Consider the following 20,643-nt stretch of genomic DNA (forward strand, 5'->3'; position numbering starts at 1 on the left):
CTACTGTGCAGCCTTTCTTCTTTCCTCTACTTGTCTGTAGATGGATCTGGCTCAAAGAATCAGCATGTGGAAGAAACATGGATCCAGATTTTAAAAAGTCTAATCAGCAAACAAGAAAATTGGTATGGAGGGTATCTCTTGATAGGAGAACATAAAGGAAATACTGTAATCTATGGTGTCTGCAAGATGTCTGGGGAACAGCACAGAATGGCCCTAAATAGCACAAAGGTTTAAGTGTGGGTACATGGAAACATGGAAGAGTTCATATGACACATAAATCCAGCACAGATTTTTCGGCACAAATCCTACATAACATCCAGTCTTTGGAAATACACTGGCCTGAGCTTGCTTGCTTTGCAGAGGGAAATAAATGCAGTGAAAAGTTTCACTGATCAGGATAACAATATCTGGCAAGACTAAATTCTCAAGACAGTCTGGGAAACTTCAGCCAAAAAAATGCTGCTAACCCATGACAGGTCTACTTCTTAAAAATGATGTGGTTTAATGGACACAGACTGAAAAGTGCCTGTGCAATTCATCCATAACACAGCCTAGCACCACCTAGATCCAGCTTCAGAAAACAGATGCCATCACCAGTGCAGAACAGGGAGAAGCTCTCTTACACAGTGTGCTGGGACTGGTGAGAACTTCCAGGAGCTGAAATAAGGTCACATACTTTCTTTTTTTGGAAAACAGTAAAAATTATGAAAAATTGCCAGCCAGGGTTATGGAGTTTGGATTTAAAATCTCAATGAACTGGTTTTAAACCATATGATAACTTCATCCTTCATCTTCTTGTGTTACTGGCCTAAGGTGGAGAGTAGCACACCCTTACCCACCTTTCTGGGACCTTCATTGGCTCCCTCACACTGTCACCATGGGTTATGAGGCTCTACCCTCACTCCTCCAGCGCAGTGAATGGCTGTGAAAGGGGGAAAACAGTGTAGCCCATGTAAAATAGCTGCAGTTAGAGTTTTTTTGGTTTGTTTTCTTTTGTTTGGTTGGGTTTTTTAAACAACCAGATATTCAAGCAGAACTTATCCCTAGAAAGAGTAGAGGGTAGTTTTCCTAGAGAGATGGGGCAGGGAGAGGAGATGGGCTGCCTTAGAAGTGAGCCTGTTAAAAATCATATGGCTGGAAGTTTCCAAGACTCTGAAGGAAATGAAGCAATAAATCCAGCTGAAAGTCAGAAGAGGCAAGTATCAGTAGACTTATGTGTGAATTCTTCATGAGCTAGACTGAAAAACTAAAGGAAAATAATTGAAATAATGTAATATGTGGATTTGACAGCAACAATTTTTATATTCTGCATATTTCAAAGGAGTGATTTTGTTATGAGAAGCAACCTTATAACAAGATATGAGAGTAAAACCTTATCCCAAGCTTTGGGAGTTTAAAATTGGATCAAATCTGATGGTTTGGCACTGTCTCAAGTTGAATAGCTTGGACTGGGAAAGGGGCCAGTAGAACGTCTATTGCCAGGAGAAACAAAGAATGAGAGATACATGATGTAGTCAGTGAACATCAACTAGTGGCCCATGACAGCTTATGCTGTGGGATGAACTGTGGGTTCTCAACCTGTAAATATTCTTTTTCCTTCAAAGACCTTTCATTCTGTTTCCCAGCACCCATCATGGGCTCTCAAAGCACAGTGAACGATCCCAGTATCCTGTTTTAGTCAGAGACTATATAAATTAAAAAGGTTCCTCAGTCAAAACTCACATGTAGTTATATTTTTTGAAAAGTCAAAACCAACAAGGAGGAATTTAAAGCAAATATGGAAGACAGTTATTGCAATTTTTTAAAATCACACTAGTAAGGCTGTTCATAAAAAGGAAGCCAAGCAACCAGGATACAATCAAACATCTGTGCTGAATTGACAAAGAGGCCATTCAGCAGTGGGAATACGTAGTTGCTACTGGCCTGATTAGGTCTTTCCTCAAATACAGTCCTACTTCCTTCAGCAGAGTTGATGCTGTCATCAGAGGAAGCCCCAATTAATAAAGCTAAAAGCCTGAGCCTTCCTGAGTGAAGCTCACCAATGCATGATGTGTTTGGGATAGCTTTACATAACCCATCTTCACATGCAAAAAAGCCTTATGCAGCATGGTGCTGGAGCTGACTCCTTGCTAATTCTCCCTCTCTTTCTCTCTTCTTGGTATCAGGGCCAGATCCCACCTTTGTGGCTCATTTTCCCTTCTGTCTGGTTTAACAAATCCCTGTTGCACTTTGCTGCGAAGGACTTGATGCTGGTACAGGCTGACATTCTCCTGCACCAGCAAAACCAGCAGCCTTTGTGGTTTCCCTGAGTATTAAGGCTGCAGGTGTCAAGAGCCTTGTTGCCAAGGCTGGCTCTGCTTAGTCTGCGTGCCAGTGGGTAATGCTGCGTGCCACAAGGCAGGGTGCTGGACAACAGCTTTGGTCAAGTTGAGACAATGGTGTGAGTGATGTTTGTCATTCTCTGTGCTTCCTAGCAACCCCAGGCAAAGGAGATGCTCTGCAAAAAACCCCAAAACCTTCAGCGCTATCTCTGCCTGAGTCAGCCTAGGGACAATATTATTGTGGCTACTCAGCGCTCTGTCCAGGCTCACTTCATGACACCATTTGGTCTGGGGTATCCCTTTGGCCAACTGGGATCAGCTGTCCCAGCTCTGTCCCCTCCCAACTCCTTGTGCTCCCCCAGCCCCCTCATTGGTGGGGTGATGAGAGAGGCAGAAAGGTCTTTGTGTAAATTCTGCTCAGCAATAACCAAAACATCCCTGAGTTATTGACACTGTTTCCAGCACAAATCCAAAACACAGCCCCAAACCAGCTACTCTGGAGAACACTGACTCTTATCCCAGCCAAAACCAGCACATGTGAGTCTGGTATCCTGAACCAAACATCCCCAACATGAATATGACCACAGCAGTCCTGGTTCAATCTGCCAAAATTCAAACATTGAGGAGAGATCCTTAACTTCTCTCTTTGTAGCCCCTCTCTCTATATTGACTTCCAGGGAACAGAATGCACTGAATCTCCAACTTAGGTTAAAGCTTAAAGTTCAGCACATTGAGTCTTGCCCTACTCCATGGACCTACACTCACTTAAAATAGCTTCTGTCAACATTCTGGACATATCACATGAACTTTCTGTTTGTTTTGATGTTTGACCTTATTTTGTACTGTCCTTATTCTTACTGTAAAAATAACAAACCAGACTAAAAATTTTCTCCCTGCTATTGAACACTTATATCTCAAGGGACTGTTAAGAAAAAGGGAAGCTTTCCAAGCAGCAAAAACCCATAAGTTTTCAGACATCCTTTTTTGTTGCTTATTAAGACTTCCGACAGTCTTTTTTTTTATTTTTTAATATCCTTTCTCCTTCCACTGTCTAGCATCTCTCAGTTGCTTTTAGATTTAAAGCATGTGTGTCCCAAATATGATTTTATGGCAACACATCTTGTCCTGACCTGTGTTCTTGTTTGTTTTCTTCTTTTGCATTCAAGAATTTTCTTTCCTATTTTGCCTTATTGAAATGGCTGTGGGAAAGCAGTGCAGCTAATAAGACACATCTGGCACTTTTTCCTGTCAAAGGGCAAGCCCAGCTGTGAAGCTTGAGCAGCTTGAGCAGCCTGGGCTGTACAGAGCTCATTAACTTCATCCTCTAGAAGCAGTGTGCTACAATTATTGAAGCAGCTGTGAGCAGAGGGGCTAAGAGGAGGCTTTGAGCTCTCCCCACAACATCAGGGCCAGGGGCAGGCTAGAACAGTGGGAAAGCACTCCAAGCACTTGCTCTCCTGGAGAGGGAAAGGATACAGCACAGCCCTCTTCTGCCACAGGTTTGTACTACGTGTTCTTTTCTAAGAGAGTGGGCAGCTTCCCCTACCTTTCTTCTCTGCCACTGTGCCCTGGCCCCACAGATTCAAGTCCCTTTTCTCTCTTTTCTCTCCCAAGATGCCTCTTGCAGCAGGATTCCTGAGCAGCAGCAGTCCAGTAATATTCATGTCCAAATGTCTATTTGAAAAGCATCACTGTTCCAAACTGTATAAATAATCCAAGGATTAGCTGTAGAGCGTTTGAACTCTGACCAAGACATTTGTTGCTATTATCTAGGTTTCATTTTTACTCCTAGTATGACAGGATTCTCTGGGATATGAAGTCTCGTGGGCTTGCTCTTGGCCAAGAATCGCAGACACCGATGCTGTGATGATACAACTTTTCTTCTGCCAGTTCTGATATTCTTCTTTTGCCTTAATTGTCATTGCTGTCTCTCCTGATCAACCTGCGTATTCTTTTCTTAAAAAGGTTCCATATTAGGATGGTATGAGTTAGCTGGGCTATGCTGATTTATTTTGGGTAAGAATTAGCCTGCTGTGGACGTTCACAGCTGGCTGGGAAAAGTCTCCCAGACTGGCACTTTTCAGTAATAAATTATCTGGTTGAGTTTGTCTTCTCAGTCTTAGAAGTACAAAGCCCACGTAAGTCTTTAGATCAGGAAGTTTTGAAGGTTTATGTCCTTCAGTGCTCAGGCTGGAGACTTCCCCTTGCATAGTGACCTTTGCATGGTAATATTTGAATATTCCCTCAAATATCTGATCATGGAGGCACCCGTCCTTCATTTTGCATAATGTATGTGAAGGTATGGTTTGATATTTTCCACATTTTCCCACAAGATGGCACAACTTTCTTATGAACAGTGCATGCTGAAACATGGAATGCTTTCTGCTCTGACAGTAATACAAGGAATTGACATACTCTGTAGAGCTCAGGTGCTTTATTTTGCTCAGAAGTAGTTGATTTACCCTGACTAGTTATCTTGGAGAATTTTGCCTTCTCTCTCAACTTCTTGTCCTCCTCTCATTGCTTCTTTTCCAAGTCCTCAGAGGACCTGTGTCCACGCCATGACAAGGTAGGCTTCCCACAGCCTTGAACTTCACTAGGTGATTCTTGATTTCGGGAAATGCCCTTTTTTAGCTTGATGTCCACTTCATCTTGAAGGTAAAGGACAAACCATTTCTGGTGTTCAATGAGGTGAATGCTTTGAGCTCTGTGCTGAGCACAGGGAGAGCAATGACCAGTGTGTTTCTCAGCAAAAGATGTCTAGAAAATTTGAAGCTGTTTTCTGGTTGGTTTGGTTTTTTAGTGTTTGTTGTTGCTATTGGGGGGTTTTTTGGTTGTTTTGGGGGTTTTTTTCTTGGGTGGGTGGGGTGGGATTTTTTTTTTTTGGAGCAAATTGTGCCATCAGTTATCCCTTATTTCCCATCTGTGATGATGCACTTGACATACTTCAGGCTTTCTGACAAAGTAGTTACAATCTGTACAGGAAAGTGCTGGAATCCAGGGTTTTTAACAATCACCCATGAACAGTGTGGTGACAGAATTGGAAATCTTTTTCTGAGGTATTCTCTACTTTAAGCAAAAACAGATTTGAAATTACTTTTGGTTTCTGTTATGAAGCATCCAATAGGAGTAGTTTCTCTCTGGGTAAATGCTCTGAACCACTCCATGAGCAAATTTTTTGACGTATCATTATAGGTAAACTTTTGGACTGGATGCTAAACACCTTAGATGTCCTAGGGGTTGGGATCAAGGAAGAAATTTCACAGTGTGAAATCCCTGGCTACCTGGTTTTCAAAATCTCAAAAATTACGCTTTCAAAATGTCATGCAAGTGGCATGAAAATATCTACAAGAAATCTCAGACACTGTTTTTCCATTTGGAATGGGAGAAAAATAGAGTATTTCATACTCAGGGTACTGAGTCTTTGACACTGATTTGGACAAGTTATTAACCAAAGTCATGCATGCTGAGTAGCCCTGTCACAGAAAATACAGAACCCACAATAGCATCAGTATTCAAGAAAGTGAGCTGTTACATCCCCCAACCCCTCTAGTCACATTAACACTTTATTCCACCTTTCCCCTCCTTTAGTCTCAATAAAGAATAATTTTCCCTGGAAAAAGAGAAAATTACATCAAGTGAGAAGGAATTACCTTTAGGGGAAGGAGAGCAAGAAAGAGGGAGTTAATATTTTAGTACCCTACCCAGTGCCTGAGTATGTTGAGTCAATTTGTTCAGAAGCTGAAGGAGAAGGACCTGGGAGAAGCAGATATCTAGTCAGCCACTCTCCTGTTGTCTGCAAGCTGGTTTTTTGCCCTCAGACCTAATAACAGACACTGAAAAGCAGGCTCAGGATTGGTGCTTTTCTTTTTTTCTTGCACACCATGAACTTGTGTTCTCTTCCTTAAAGTTTGCTGTGGATTGCTTTTGAAATAAAACTCATGCTGACCTGCCACAACCACTTTCAGTGTTAGAGACTCAGCACTGCTCCTCTCTGGGTAGGAATGTCCCGTTCTTGTGCCCTGTCATGCCAGTACATCCTTTCTGTGAGACAGAATGACTGCAGGACATAATCACCTATTCAGAAATATGTTCTACTTGAACCCTTCAAATCTTATTATGTCAAAATTCACATGACTTATTTCTCATGCTCCATTACAGGCCAAGCTCCTTTATCCCACCCTGAACTTCCCCTAGGTCACTGCAGCTTCATCCCAAAGCAAGTGGCAAGCCAGGAGCCTGCTGCACCACTGGCAGAGGTATGCTCATTTTGAATTGACTTCAAATGGAACTTCAACTGAGTTCAGCAAGACAAACATTCTAATTTGGGAACATCAACATTGTTCATTTCAGTCAAAAAATGTTAAAACAAAATATGTCAGCTTTCCAAGACGTTATTTCAAAAAATGATAAAATACCAGCAGTTCCTCCAGAATGGAAGGAGTGATTCCCAGTCTAGCCTGTCCATAGGCAACGGAAAGCAGTGTGTGAATGAGATACAAAAAGACCTTTTGAGCCAAACCAAGGGAAGGAATGTTGAAGAGCTTTTCTGTTCAAGCCCTTCACTACTGAAGGACAAATTTGGAAGGCATCACCCAAGGCACCAACTGATTGTGCACAATGCCACATGACAAGATGATGGGGGCAGTTCAGGTTTTCATAGTCTCTGGCACCTATATGCCACCACTCTACAACCCCCTGAATATTTTTTTGAGGTGAATGATAATCATTGAGCAGCCTAAGAGTGATGCAACATCCCTTTCTCACCCTCACAAGTCTGCCAGTAAGGCGGGAGCCAATAGAACAGGGAAGTTCTGGCCTTCATTGATTGCTCCAGGGAACAGTCTAATCCTTGATCATGCTAAATTGTCATCTTCTATCTCACCACTTGTGTTTTCTCAGGGGTTTATAGAATTTTCCTGTTGGTATTTTAGTCTTAAGTATTTGGATGGCTAAATTATCAGAGTAATTCCATGTCTCTCTTTGTTTCAGTCTTCTGTTGCAAGGCTTCAGTTACCTTTTTGCTACTACATGATTTTTCCCAGCAAGCTCTGGAGAACTGCGGCTGTGGAGAGGATAAGATGCCATTTCTAAGACAGAATTTAAGAGAAGTTGTTGGGGGTTGATAATTTTTCAGTCACCTTAAACAATCTTTCCTTCATACTCCTCATTTTAATCACTTGGCATTTTAGTGTATTCAAGTCATGGAGAGATAAAAGAATGAATGGGATTGCAAGATTTTGTCTCCTGTGTCTCAAGCACAAGCAAGCTTCCTCCTGAGCAAGGTTATTATTGTCAGGGTGGGGAAGGATAACGAGACACTTTTTTGCTTGTTTTACTCAGTATCCAAATGCCAAATAATAAAACTTCATTATATCAACTCAGAGATGCCAAGCAGAGGTTTGTGGGGTTTCATCCAACACTGTGGGGCTGGATACAGGGGCTTCAGTTCTTGCAGCCATCACTTAAGTCTATGACTTTGGACCTGGTAATTTCCCTGCAGCTGGTGGGAGCCAACCTCCAGATCAGGTTGCTGCTTTTAATAACAGAATGAGGAAATCTCTTTGTGATAGAACTTTAGAGACAAAATGCTTAAGCATGAAAGAGTGATCAGCTTCTTGACCTCAGGCCAGTTTGCAGGGTAGAGAATTAGGTCCATGCTGAGATCTGAAAGTCACTTAATGAAGCAACTAGAAAGGCACTTAGTGAAACAACTAAGCTGGGGAAATAAAGCAGTCCCAAGTGAAGCTCATGAAGCATGAATGATGCATTGGCATTGTCAACTTGGTAGAGCATCCAGAGTACTAAATTAAATACATTTGAGACAGAAAATGGTAAGAAACTTGATTTCAGAGAGTGCAAAATATCATCTAATGTGGTGACTAAATTAATGACTTCATTTTACAACTGGGAAGACCTCACTGCATAACCTCATTTTATCTGATTTTTCCAGAGCAGGCACCATTCACTCAGACAAATTATTTGTAGGCACACTTGGGCAATGCTGTAGCAAAAGATGAATGGATGCAGTGGATGGGTAGCCACTTGACAGCACAGGAGCTCTGGGAAGAGCTCTGGTTCCACACTGTCACAATATCACCTCAGAGGCAAATCCAAAGTCGCTGCAGCACTGAAATACTGATCCATGTTTAGAGCACTACGCTGCATCACTGATAGTTGCTAGATATCATTAATGTTATGTTTATCTGGAAGGAAAATGTGTTGATATGAAGCTTCAAGAACCTTTTGCAAAAGCCAGTTGTGCTGAGTTGAGCTGCCTAAAGTTGATATCACACAAAGTTTATTATTTGGCATTTGGATACTGAGTAAAACAAACCACACCCAGGTGCCACCTCAATTTTTCCAGTATGACTCCAACTATGACAGGAAGAAGACTAAAATTGTGTCAAAAAATAACAGTGCCATCCCTTTTTGACATTGTCATGAATATTAATAAATGAACAACATTATATTGGGCATACAAAACAGCACTTTCCAACCTGCAGAGAGAATACATTGCCTAAAGATGGTAATTCAGTAAGATAAATTTGGATCTCAACTAAAGGGCACCTCAGTAATGTAAATGGCAATGCTCCTCTCTGTGGGTTTTACCTTTAAAGAGTACACATTTCCGATTTCTCTGTCCCTCTGTAGACTGAGGAATATGCATTCCCCTACAGCTTCTTATTGTTCCCATCAGATCCTCACTCTGAGAGCTGCTCTGACTAGGATTGGAGTGAAACTAAATTAAATTTACATATTCAAGAATATATTCCAGCTGTTGGTTTTTGTTTGGTTGGGTTTTTTTCAAGTTAAATTTCTACAACCAAGCCAGTCAAAAAGAAAGAAAAAAAAAGGGGTTGGTGTAGCAGCAAATCCTTTGCACTGAAACATCCCTAATGTAGTAATCTAGACCTCAGCCCAAATGCTAATCCAGACTTGTGCTGTCCCAGTGGGGAAACTTTAGCAATATTACAGAAACCACGGTGAAAGTCTTATGGAAGGGAGAACATCTCATGTGCTGAAAAAGGCAAAGTTGCTCCAGGCTTTGAAATTATTGCTTTTTCTGCTTTTTAATATTAGAAATATCCAGGATAATGAAGCAATTTATCTCTCTCTGCTGCTGTAAGGTGGGATATGAAAATCTGTCAATGTCCTGCCTGCAAATTTCTCATTTGTGAAACTCATGTCAGTTCTGTGTCCAATGAACACCTTTAAGTTTCATTACTAACAATGGTAAAAAACCCACATATTTCTCTTTCATGGTAATTTTGAGCATACAAAACTGCATATAAAAAGAAATACATTCTTATATTTCTTATGGTAAAAGAAATGTCTTTTAAATTCCACAGAAATAACAATGTCTTTTTTGTTTTGAAATGGAGTTGAAGTCAGGCATTGTGCTCTCTTGCAGAGCACACAGTAGAGCAAAGAGACCAGCTACTGCAGTTTGCCTTTGACATCCTTCCTGAAAAGTCTAGGTTTAACCTCCAGGATTTTATTTTTCATCTTCTGGTCCTTTGATGAGAGTTTTTACCATTTACTTTCCTCTGCCAATATGGTCAAAGATTATTAATGGTGATGTTAGCAAGAGATAATATGCAGTGTTTGAATTGGGTGGGGGTTTTTGTCTTGGTAAGGATTTTTGCTTCCGATAATTGTTTTAGATTTGATAACTGTGCATTTCCTGATTCACTTAAAAACGTAAGAGAAGAGCCTGAAGTGTTTTATTTTTTTTTAAATTTACATGAACTTGTAGCTCTAGACACTCCCTTAAAATCAGTAAACAGAAAGAAGAACAAGTAAGGTAGAAAAGGAAATAATTAAATAATCCAGAGAGATGGATAGCAAGGCATAGTGAAGGTCTTATAAAGTTACATTTATTTTGGGCAGTTATGACTAACCCTGTGCTGAGTAATAGGATAGGAGGGAAAACAGGATTTCTGCTGGCTCTGTGGTGTTGACAGGCAGCACTTACACTTCTTGGAGATGTATAATCTGGAACTGAAAGTCAGAATTTTCAAGGATATTCTTAGAACTGAGCACTTAGTCCCAAGGGAAATTCCTGACTCCTCATTGCTTATTATATACTTGTTCAGCTCCCACGTTTCCTTGTGCAAAAATCAGAGATTTTAACCTTTGTTATAATTGCAATATACCCTTGATTTAATCAGCAATCATATGGATTATACAAGGACAATGACGATCTTGAAGGTGCTCAGTATTTTGGTCTTGATCTGGCAAAATCATTGAGTATTATCTTCAGCATGGACATAGTTTCCATGAAACAAGCATGTTGTTTCTGCACACAAGACATTTGCTCTTTTGGAGTCAGCAGAAGCCTCCAGGGAAGAAAAACAAGGGGAAGAGAGTGGGAAGCAAACACAGTGCCTGGGAGCACTGTCTAAAACAGCAGTTCAGGAATTTGGGAGGCCATCTACCACCAGCTGATGGCTTGATTGCTCTCTAGCATAAACAGCTTGGTGCATGATTTTGGAAAGCACAGATTATTTTGGCAGTTTCTGACCTGCTTCCCAGAAAGTCTTTTGCAAATCCAGACACTGAGAACAGACGGGTGCTCTCGATGCTCTCGGGTGCTGGAGACATCCTCTGTTGAGACTAGAAACACTCCTACAGGAAAATTTGCTAGGTAGTCTACTTGCAGAAAACCAAAAAAGTCTGTCATGGTTTGAAATTACTTTTCATCATTTCACATGATTTGAAATTATTTAAGAGTGCTGTGAAACAATTACTCAGAGCTGTCCATCTTGGCCTGACTGTAATGTACAGCTCTGTGCTGATGGAGACAAACCTGTGAACTGCCAGGAAAGCACCAGCAGAGGAGGAAGCTGGGCTAGGGCCTGCAGCAAAGTAACAGTGGGAAAATCAAATGTGAGTTACCTGACACGTTGCTGTTCACAAAGACAAGGAGATCTGAGAGCGATGTCTCTCTACAAAGCCCCAAGTGAGAATGAATAGCCTCAATGAGGTCTCAGTTGGTGCTGATGAGGATCTTCCTATGTCATGGAGCTGAGATTTTTTGGGTGTCTACTTAGGTTATTAATCTGCGGGAAAGAGAGAAGTCATACAAAAGGAGCACAAAAGCAAAGAAAGATTTTTCTTCTGTGTGTTTCTGGAGTATTTAGTTGTATAATCTTCATGCTTCTGCTTCCAAAAGGAGATAGGATACAGCTTGGCTCTGTCAGTGATCTTTAAAAATAATTGGATTTTAATCTCTGCTACTGTCCTACCTAAAAATTGAATGATAGTCTGACTGACAGAAAAGAAAGAGTGCACAGGACTTTGAAATGCAGCAATCATTACTGTATCAGTATAACAAAAGATGAAAGTAGCAGCACTGAGAAACACAGAGAAAATTGTGAATAGGCTGATGTAGGTATGAATTGTGCCACAGAACCAGAAAGACTGCTAACAAAGGTACAACAGATGAGCCACAGACCAAGGCACAGTTGCTTAAAGGCAGTAGAATTGAGAACAATTAGCAGATGCAGCCCAGCATATCCAAGGCGTTATGGTAATTTCGCAAAATGGGCTTAAATTAGAAGGGAAGAATGCACAACCATAACCCTTTCTTTCTCTCTTTCTTACTTTTGGGAGGTGAAAGAGTACTGCCTTATTGCACTTGCCATTTCCAAGCCTGCCTGAGCAAACTCCCTCTAGTACAAAGGGTGAAGTCCATGAAGACCGAAGTGATATCTCGCTGTTAGTGACAATACCTGCTCCTTGCAGACGAGTAGTCAGGAGATGCTAATTCATATCTCAGGCACACATTTCAGCCCAGCAATTTGCCCATCCTGCTCTGCAGTCAACAAACCCAGTCTGCTGGAGTGAGCAGCTGCAGAAAAATCCATACAGCTGTGTGCATGCAGTGACGTTCTGTGCTAAGTCTGTGCTGGACTACTCTGGACTACTCTGGGATGAAGCCTCTGGATTTCTGCAGAATTTATCCTGTGAGTTAGATATAAAATGGGAGGCCTCTGCATGTCAAAGAGTTTTAAAAAGGAGTTCAATACTCTGTTGTTTTAATGCTTCTTTTATTGTTTTGGGGTTTTTTTCTTATCACCTCAAGTTTCTAGCAGGGCTCAGGGTCCGACAAAGTGCATGTCAGACCAGTGGAACATCAGAAAGGCAGGGAAAACCTGTCCTATGGACATTGATGGAGGGAAATTCAGAGGGAGAGTCTTGGAAATATCTTGGAAGTTTTCACTCAAAGTCCATAGATTTAAACAGAAAAATTTCCAGGTGACAGGCAACCATTCCAGGTGTTAGGCATGCTGATGAGTTACCATTTCCAGAGGCATTCTGCCCTGTTCTCAGCTCTTGCAGAGGCTGAAGGTAAGACAACATCAGTTTAATAGTGAATCATTCGCTGATATGCCGAGATTTCTCCATAACAAAACTTCACCATCCCTCTACAGGTCATTCCTCTGCTATTGGTGACCTTTCAGACCACATCTTCCCTCTGTCTTCTAGGTGGAACAACTTCAGGCAGACCCTAAGAAACAAGGCTCATAAACTTCTTTCCTGTTTCTCCTAGACCAGGGCAGAGTGAACTTGATGCCTTAGGTTTTACCTTTTATATTTTTCAAATCCTGTACTGCCTAGTGTGTAACTCTGAAGTTCCTTGTAGCCTGTTAATTTCTGCTCTCCCGTGCTAGGTAGACATAACAAAGCCTCTCTGGGCCTGCTCTCCAAGAACACCCAGACCATCCCAGGCCCAAAAAGTATAAACCAAAAGCTTCTAAAGGGGGGCAAGCTTGGGGAAATTATATCATTAACTGAAGCTTTAATTGGAGAATTAACCCTGATATGCAAATGAACCAAGCCTATAAAAGTGTGAAGAACTCGTGACCTGTCGTCCATCTTGGTGTCCATCTCGGCAATAGCCTCTGGCTCCCCAGGGGGTACCTTTGAGGACGTTTCAAATAAATACCTACCTTTATTCCCTTATTCTTGTCTAGTCTGTGTTTTTAGGTGGCCACTTCAGGCATCTAACTCATACACACCTTTAAATTGCTCCAAGATGAGCACAGTGGCAGCTTGTTCTTTCCAAAGTTAGCTGTGCTGAGTTGCTCTTTTTTCTCTAACAGAAAAAAAAAATAGTGTTGCTCATTGTCAGTGTTGTTCATTGTTATTGGTACAAAAGCTCATCTCAGAGCTCTGGCAGCTTTTGCAATGTTATCACAATTTTTCATGTAACTGGTATTTGGTTGCATAAGGTAGAACTACAGTAGGAGCAGTGAAGTTTTTAAAGCACAGAATTCTCTGGAATATGGACTCTTTTGACCTCCTTTATGCCGTGTAGTCTTACCTAATGGAGTTTTTCTGGTTGCTAAAATATGAACATTTTATATTTAAAAAATAAAGGAAGAACATTTAATTTAGAGCTGAATGTGTAGGCTGGTACCCAAGAGCTGAGAAATAAATCATTGCATTATTGTTGTCATTCTCCTTAGACCCAGGAAATTCAGCGTGTAAGCTCTATTTTAAAAGTTAACAAATTTTCATATAGAAATATAAGGTAAGATATTTAAACAACTTTAACACAAAGAACTGTATAGAAGTATTATTCAAAGCATTATTGATGGAAAAATTACCATTGTCCCAGAAATAGCTCAGTGGAAAATATTTTTCCCTCCTCTGGAAGTACGAATATTGAACATCTTTTATCATAATCAGTGGTGCTTTTCACCATTTCAGTGACGAACAATCAGCTTAAATTCTGAATGATCCAATTCTTGTGCCTGTTTCTCATATCAGTCTGGCATAATTACACTTGCAGAGTGATGAAAACACAGCTTTGTGTAGTTATTGTCTCTGAAGTAATTGCTATTTACCCTGGGATATAAAATTTAAACCAAATCCTTTCTGACATAGGCAACCTCACCCACAATAAGAGACTTTGCCATCAAAAGGGAGTAAACAAATCTGATGCTTAATCAGAGGACCCAAGCCTCCAGCTTAAGCTTTGTGGCACATCTTCATTTCCCAAAACCATTCTAAATACAGAAAAAGGTGTCAAGTTACCAACATGCTGAAAAGAGAAGCCCTCAAAGCTCCAAGTCAAAAGAAGCTACAAACTCAATCAAGTGGCCTTGCGACTTCCCTTCCAGCCTAGCCTAACTTGGCCTAGTCTAACTTGGCCTCGCCTATCCCAAGGCAGTGAGAGCTGGATTTCCTAACACGGCAGGTTTTGTGACTACACTGGGACAGTAGCATAAGCTATAAAAACAGAGCTCTGTGCAGTAATGGGAGACAATTTTTTTTATTAAAGTGCTTAATAGGGCCAGTGGAGTGATGGAATTATAGCTGGCACAGTTTCTTGCAAGTGTTTACTTTTATAAGTCAAGTGTTTTTGTTAAGACAAATTGTGTCAAGCAGCATGTTCAGCCCACATGCTTGTCTATTCCCTGAGGATATGAGGGCTGGCCTTGATATCCAAAAGAGGTCAGAAGAAAAATTCCATCTCTTTACACTATCTTGCTGCTTTTAAGAAGTGAAGAAGAGAAAAAGGGACAACGCAGAGTTCCTGACAAGTGGGGCTTGTGTGGCTTTCACTTGGGCCAGCAAAGGTCCAATGTGCAGACGTGAAGAGCCCTCTGTGTGCAGCCTGGGGTGTCTGGATAGTGCAGCTGGAGCTGGTTTGCCAGCAACCTCCCTGGAAGTTGTCCTAAGGGACACACAGAGCGAAATCAAAGACAGCCAGAAGAGACTCAGAGCTTTCAACAGTAACATGAGATTGCCAAGGACATAGCTCTGGATGACACACCTAGGGTTATTTTAGCAAATGAGTGTTTCCACTGCAATGTGGATGCACACAAAGATGCAGCAGCCTCAAGAAAAACAGTGGGACTTGATTATAGCATTATGGATAAGATAGGTGTTATTGAATTGTACAGCTGCGTGAGTCACAAGGTAAACTATCCTGTATTGTTTATAAAACAGCTTCAACTTCATAATCAATGAGAAACACTTCTCCCATTTCCTATTTTCATTCTAACATAATTTGCACGGCAATAGAGCACTGAGGCCTCAATCAGGAAAGTGACCACACTGTACCGAGCACTGAACAATCCAGGGGTGGTTACGATGCAATGTTTGTAACAGCTCTTCCCTGAGTACAATTTTATGGGCAGTTAAATGCTACAATAAGGACACAGAACTTATCAAATAAGACCCAAGTTAAGAGAAAACAGCCTAAATGTACTTTCATCAAAAGTACAGGAAGCAATAGGCTTCTCTTAAAACTTGCCTCACACAAAGTAGGCACCAGTGAAATTAATCTCTTGTCTGTGTGATGAAGCTGTCCAGCACATTTTTTGGGATAATAAACTAACACTCCTCAGTGCAAATCATAACACATTCTTATGTGCAATAACACAGGCAAAGCTGAACAAAGAATGGCTCAGACGTTGAAGTACTGGCCCTTCCCAGCCTCTTCTCTTGTTTTGGAAATCAGTTTAGAGACTGATTGATTTTCCTGGGCTACAGACAGGTTGCAGGCTGGTTTTTAGTTACATATTTTTGCCTTTCCTTCCTCTTTCTTCAGCACCTCCAGAGCTGCTTGGGCAGAGGGAAGGAAGCAGCATCCTGAGACATTTCTTACCAAGGAGGGGCCATGTCCTGGAATTTGGGTTGGATGGTTACACGTAGAAGTCGCTCCTCTGTGTGTGGGCTGCTATTTTTCTTTCTTTATGATAGCCAGACTGTTTTAATCTTTTCAATAGTAATGATGTGTGGAAGGAATGATTTTTCTGTTTATTAAAGCAGTTGGACCATAATTGCAAGGAGAGCGTAAAGGAAATGGATTTTTTATATAGTTCTTGATATAATTTCTAGGGTAATAATACTCAGATTGCTATGTTTGACAAAGGACATATGCATATATATTTATATGAGGGGGAAAAAACACAAGCAGGGGAGGAAAGGTGTCTGAAGGAGAGTGATGAATTTAAAATGCCTGGCTTAGTCTGAGAAGGTGGGAATGGGACAGACAGAAATTGCAGGCTTGACTGATTTCTTCCCTGGATACCTGACATGAGAAGCAGTGTTGGCTACAGCCCAGCTGATGGGACTGTTTCACAGTTTGACTGCAAGCCAAAAAAGCCTGTTGGGTTTCTGTGCTCCATTTGGTTTGTTGCCACAAACAAAGAGTACAGCAGCCAACAAACACCCAGCAATGTTGACCTCCCCTCTGCAGCAGCAGTAAGCTGTTTTATGGCTGCATCAGCAGATAGGGGCTTTTGGTGTAAATGTAGAGAGCTACTGGAGTGATGGAATAGTATTTCACTGTTTTGTCACACAAGCATATTTGGAGGCATATGGGGGACATGATCTGCTTATTCCTGTGTCTGTGATCTATTAATTTATGCAACACCTGCTGAAGAAAAGGGTGAGATTAATTTTGCTTAGATCTAAATGCCTGCCAGGTATTCCCCCCGAACTCTTTTCATGCTTGCTGGACAGAATTTGATGTTTTTAGTGAGCAGATAGTCTTGATCACCTTAAGTGTCTCCTTGAGTTTAAGTGAATTAGTCAGTGCCTTTTTGTCTCCCTTGACCTCTCAGGGTAGTTAGATAAAGAGCCCAGACATAAGTGTCTATGCTGTAAACAGCTTAAATGAGATCCCACAAAAGATGTCTGGACCCGACAGAACCATGACACATCCATAAGGATCACTCCTGCAGTCAGTGGTAGCTTTGTCTCCCTCGCTTCTAGGTGGAATGGTTACAAGGAGTGTTGGGGTCCCTCCCCTGCCGTGTAGCCCTGGGAGAGGGGCCCTGAGGGCACAGACACGGGGTTTCCCTGCCCCTGCTCAGCCTCGTTCCCATTGGTTGGTTTGTGTTCCCTGCGCGGGCAGAAGGACCCTTGGTCCCGTGACTGGAACAGTTCCTGGGCAGAGCTCCGGCCATGCGGCTGGAGAAATAAACATCTCTGAAACATCTAGCAAGAATCTGTCTGTCCATATATATTTCCTTTCCACGGGACTCCTGGTTTGATATATGCGTGTTGCAGGATCCCCACTGCAACAAATGGTGGAGAATTGAGAGCAGAACGATCCCCGATCCCTAAGCAACTGATTTGTGTGAGTAAACCCTGGAAACTTTGGATTCCTCTTCTTGGTTTTGCTTTGCTATTCCGTATCTAAACTATGGAGGAACGGTGGGAAGACTCTTGGCTCTCAGAGCCGCATATGGACATTTATCTTAAACTTAAAATGATTCTTGAACAACGATTTGTAAATTTTAGCTTGATTCAAGCTCAGAAAGAACTGAAACACTTCCTGGCATGGTTGTTTAAGAACTTTTTCTATGTTTCTTGGGATTTAATTCTTACCAAGGGCTTTTGGAAAACCGTTTGGACACAGTTAATACTGGAGTCAAAATATATGCCGATGGAAGAATATTTTCGTGAATATTATTTAGTTACCGAGACTGTTGAACAATGTCAGCTGTGTCTTGGCGAAGGGAAGCCTGGCGCAGGGACCGTGCGGCCCAGGCCACGTGCACCGAGCGCTCTCCGAGCAGCAGCGAGGCAGTTCCCATGCGAGGGCGGAGCCACGCGAGCCGCAGTGTCGGTGGCGGAGCGAGGCGCGGCGGGAGCGGCGGGACCCGGCGGTGCCTGCCCGGCCCAGCGCAGCGCGTGGTGGAGCGAGCCCCGTGAACGCCCGGCCGAGAGAGGCGGCGCGCGGGCGGCGGCGGGCGGCGATGGCGGTGGAGCGGAGCCGCGCCCAGCCGAAACACGCGCTGGAGCGGAGCGCGGGGGAGTCATCGCTCGGGGGCCCGGCCGAGACGTGGGTACAGCGCCCGGCAGCGGCAGCGAAGCTGCGACCAGAGGAGGCGACGCACGGAGAACTGAGCGGCGCGGCCCGGCCCGGCCCGCGCGGCCCCGAACGCGACCCCGGGAAGAGCGCGCAGGCACCAGCAGCCCCGACAATTCCAACACGGGAGCGACCAAAGGAGAGAGCAAAGACGCAGCGAGACAGAAAACAGCAGCCACTCGGAAAAAGGAAAAAATCATAGTAACTAAGACCTTAGGGATAGTAAAATGGTATAATGTTAAGCAAAATTATGGTTTTATAACAAGGTGTGACAACCAGCAAGACATATTCGTGCATAGAACTGCTATTAAAAACAATAACCCTGAAAAATGCATCCCAAGCTTGGGAGATGGAGAGGTGGTGGAATTTAATATTGTACTAGGGAGAAAAGGGTTACAAGCATCGCAGGTCACTGGGCCTGGTGGTGTTTCTGTAAAAGGCAGTATATATGCAAAAAATCGTAGTCATGTTAGACAATATCTCCATTGTAAGCCCCCCCTACAGTTTCCCTTTCCTAATCCCACCTTTCCCTTTTACCCTATGTCCTATTACCCCCAGTGTATTCCCAATCCGTTTTTTCACCCATGGTTTCCCTCACAAAACCATGCTTTTGCCAATTGTTTCCCCAAAAATCCCTTTCCAATGCCGAGTGGGGGATGAAAAGGGGGAGGGAAGAAGTTAAACCCTCTCCTGCCTCAGTTTCCCCACAAAGCATGCTCAGAGAGTCCTGTCTCCCTTCTGTCAGCCCTAAGATGTTCCACAGAATCTGATTGGACATTTAAAGACTCAGGAGGGTGGCTTGTTTTGTTTTGAAACTGTTCTTGTTATGTTTATCCAGTTGTTTTCATTCTCCTTTTATTAAAATAAAACGGGTGAGGTGTTGGGTTCCCTCCCCCGCCGTGTAGCCCTGGCAGAGGGGCCCTGAGGGCACAGACACGGGGTTTCCCTGCCCCTGCTCAGCCTCGTTCCCATTGGTTGGTTTGTGTTCCCTGCGCGGGCAGAAGGACCCTTGGTCCCGTGACTGGGACAGTTCCTGGGCAGAGCTCCGGCCATGCGGCTGGAGAAATAAACATCTCTCTGAAACATCTAGCAAGAATCTGTCTGTCCATATATATTTCCTTTCCACGGGACTCCTGGTTTGATATATGCGTGTTGCAGGATCCCCACTGCAACAAAGGAGTACTTCTCAGAAAGACTCCTCCTGGATCATGGCAGCAATACCTACCAAAAAAAAAAATAGGAGTTTAATGGGCAATGCTTTCTAATTGCTAAAATAATACTAATACTAATACTAATACTAATACTAATGTGCCTTGGCTTGCTATCTTCATTTTTCTTCCTGCTAGAAGTCTTTATTTAGATCTTCTGTCACTATGAGGTCAGAATGTCAACATTTTGTTTACAGAGCTGAAGACGCATTTTAAGGTGAAAAACAAACCCACTAACACTCAGAATATAGTTAAATCTCCTGATTCAACTTGGTTTTATATCTTTTGTGGAGGGCAAATTTGGAGAGAGCATCTGTGCAAGACTCACATACAACTTCATGAAAGAATGTTGTTTCTCCAGTTTACCACTTTAAAGAAATATTATCCTGGTGTCTTCATGTCCATCTTTGAGGGACATTTTGCTCCGTTTTGATTGCAAATGTATTTCAAAGGTGTTTCAGCTCTCTTTCTGCCCTTGTTACTTCCCTAATCACAAGGTCTTGTGGTCTTTTAGGCAGCTGCCAGACATCCAGGGCAAGAGTAATGAGATATCTTCATGCTAACTTCAGAATGAATCTCTTATGAATAAAGGACGATGTCAGAATTCCAGGTTTTATATGTTGTTCTAAATATCTTTTTCAGAAAGTAAGACTAACTCTGATTATAAGGTTACATTAAAACATCTCCAAACTGTGTAGCACAAGTGTTTTTTTCTATCACCAGCAGTTCCTTGTTGCAGATCAGAAGGGCTTTATGTGTCCAATGTGTGACATGTTAGTGTACACTGCTCTTCTGGATCCATCACATCACACATGACAGGGCCAAGTTCTGTAAATTTGTAAAAAAACCACACATTCCATTTAGGCTTGAAAAAGTGCCTGACAAAATGAAGTCCCATAATGTCCAGAAAGTAATTTCATTCTGTATCCATCTGCAAAGTTTTTTCCCCTTTCCCTGAGGTGAAGGGAAAGATCTGCACAAGTGTTAACAATCACTTTATTTCTACTTCAGCATTTCAGTTGTTGGGTTCTGTCCACCAAACAAGTGGTGTCAATGGGGTCACCTGTGTTTGATCATTAGTGGGAATGCATGTCCTTATCTGCATCCCACACTTGACTAGCACTGCTTGACTCCTCATCAAGCTGGAAGTGATTAATTCAGTAGGACCATCCTTTTCTTGATGTCAAGGGAAGAACGGTCAGTGCCAGCAACTGCTGATTAAGTTTAGCAAAGTGAGGAAAGAAAATTAGCAGGATTGAGCTTTGTCACCTCT

The 20,643-nt window shown here is 42.3% G+C and overlaps 1 long non-coding RNA gene across 2 annotated transcripts in view; it reads left to right on the forward strand.

Moving 5' to 3' along the window:
* The first annotated feature begins 3,736 nt into the window (after positions 1 to 3,736).
* LOC109146088 overlaps positions 3,737 to 20,643 on the forward strand; it is a 37,075-nt gene continuing 20,168 nt past the window's right edge. The window contains exons 1-2 of one of the 2 annotated variants that reach the window (XR_002047884.3): positions 3,737 to 3,820; positions 6,483 to 6,580. This is a non-coding gene — a long non-coding RNA (uncharacterized LOC109146088). Of the gene's footprint in view, positions 3,821 to 4,759; positions 4,891 to 6,482; positions 6,581 to 20,643 lie in introns of those variants that run through there. The other variant, XR_002047883.3, reaches the window with a different exon arrangement.

Source organism: Corvus cornix, chromosome 1A (genome assembly GCF_000738735.6).
Source record: "Corvus cornix cornix isolate S_Up_H32 chromosome 1A, ASM73873v5, whole genome shotgun sequence".
Classification (NCBI taxonomy): Eukaryota; Metazoa; Chordata; class Aves; order Passeriformes; family Corvidae; genus Corvus; species Corvus cornix.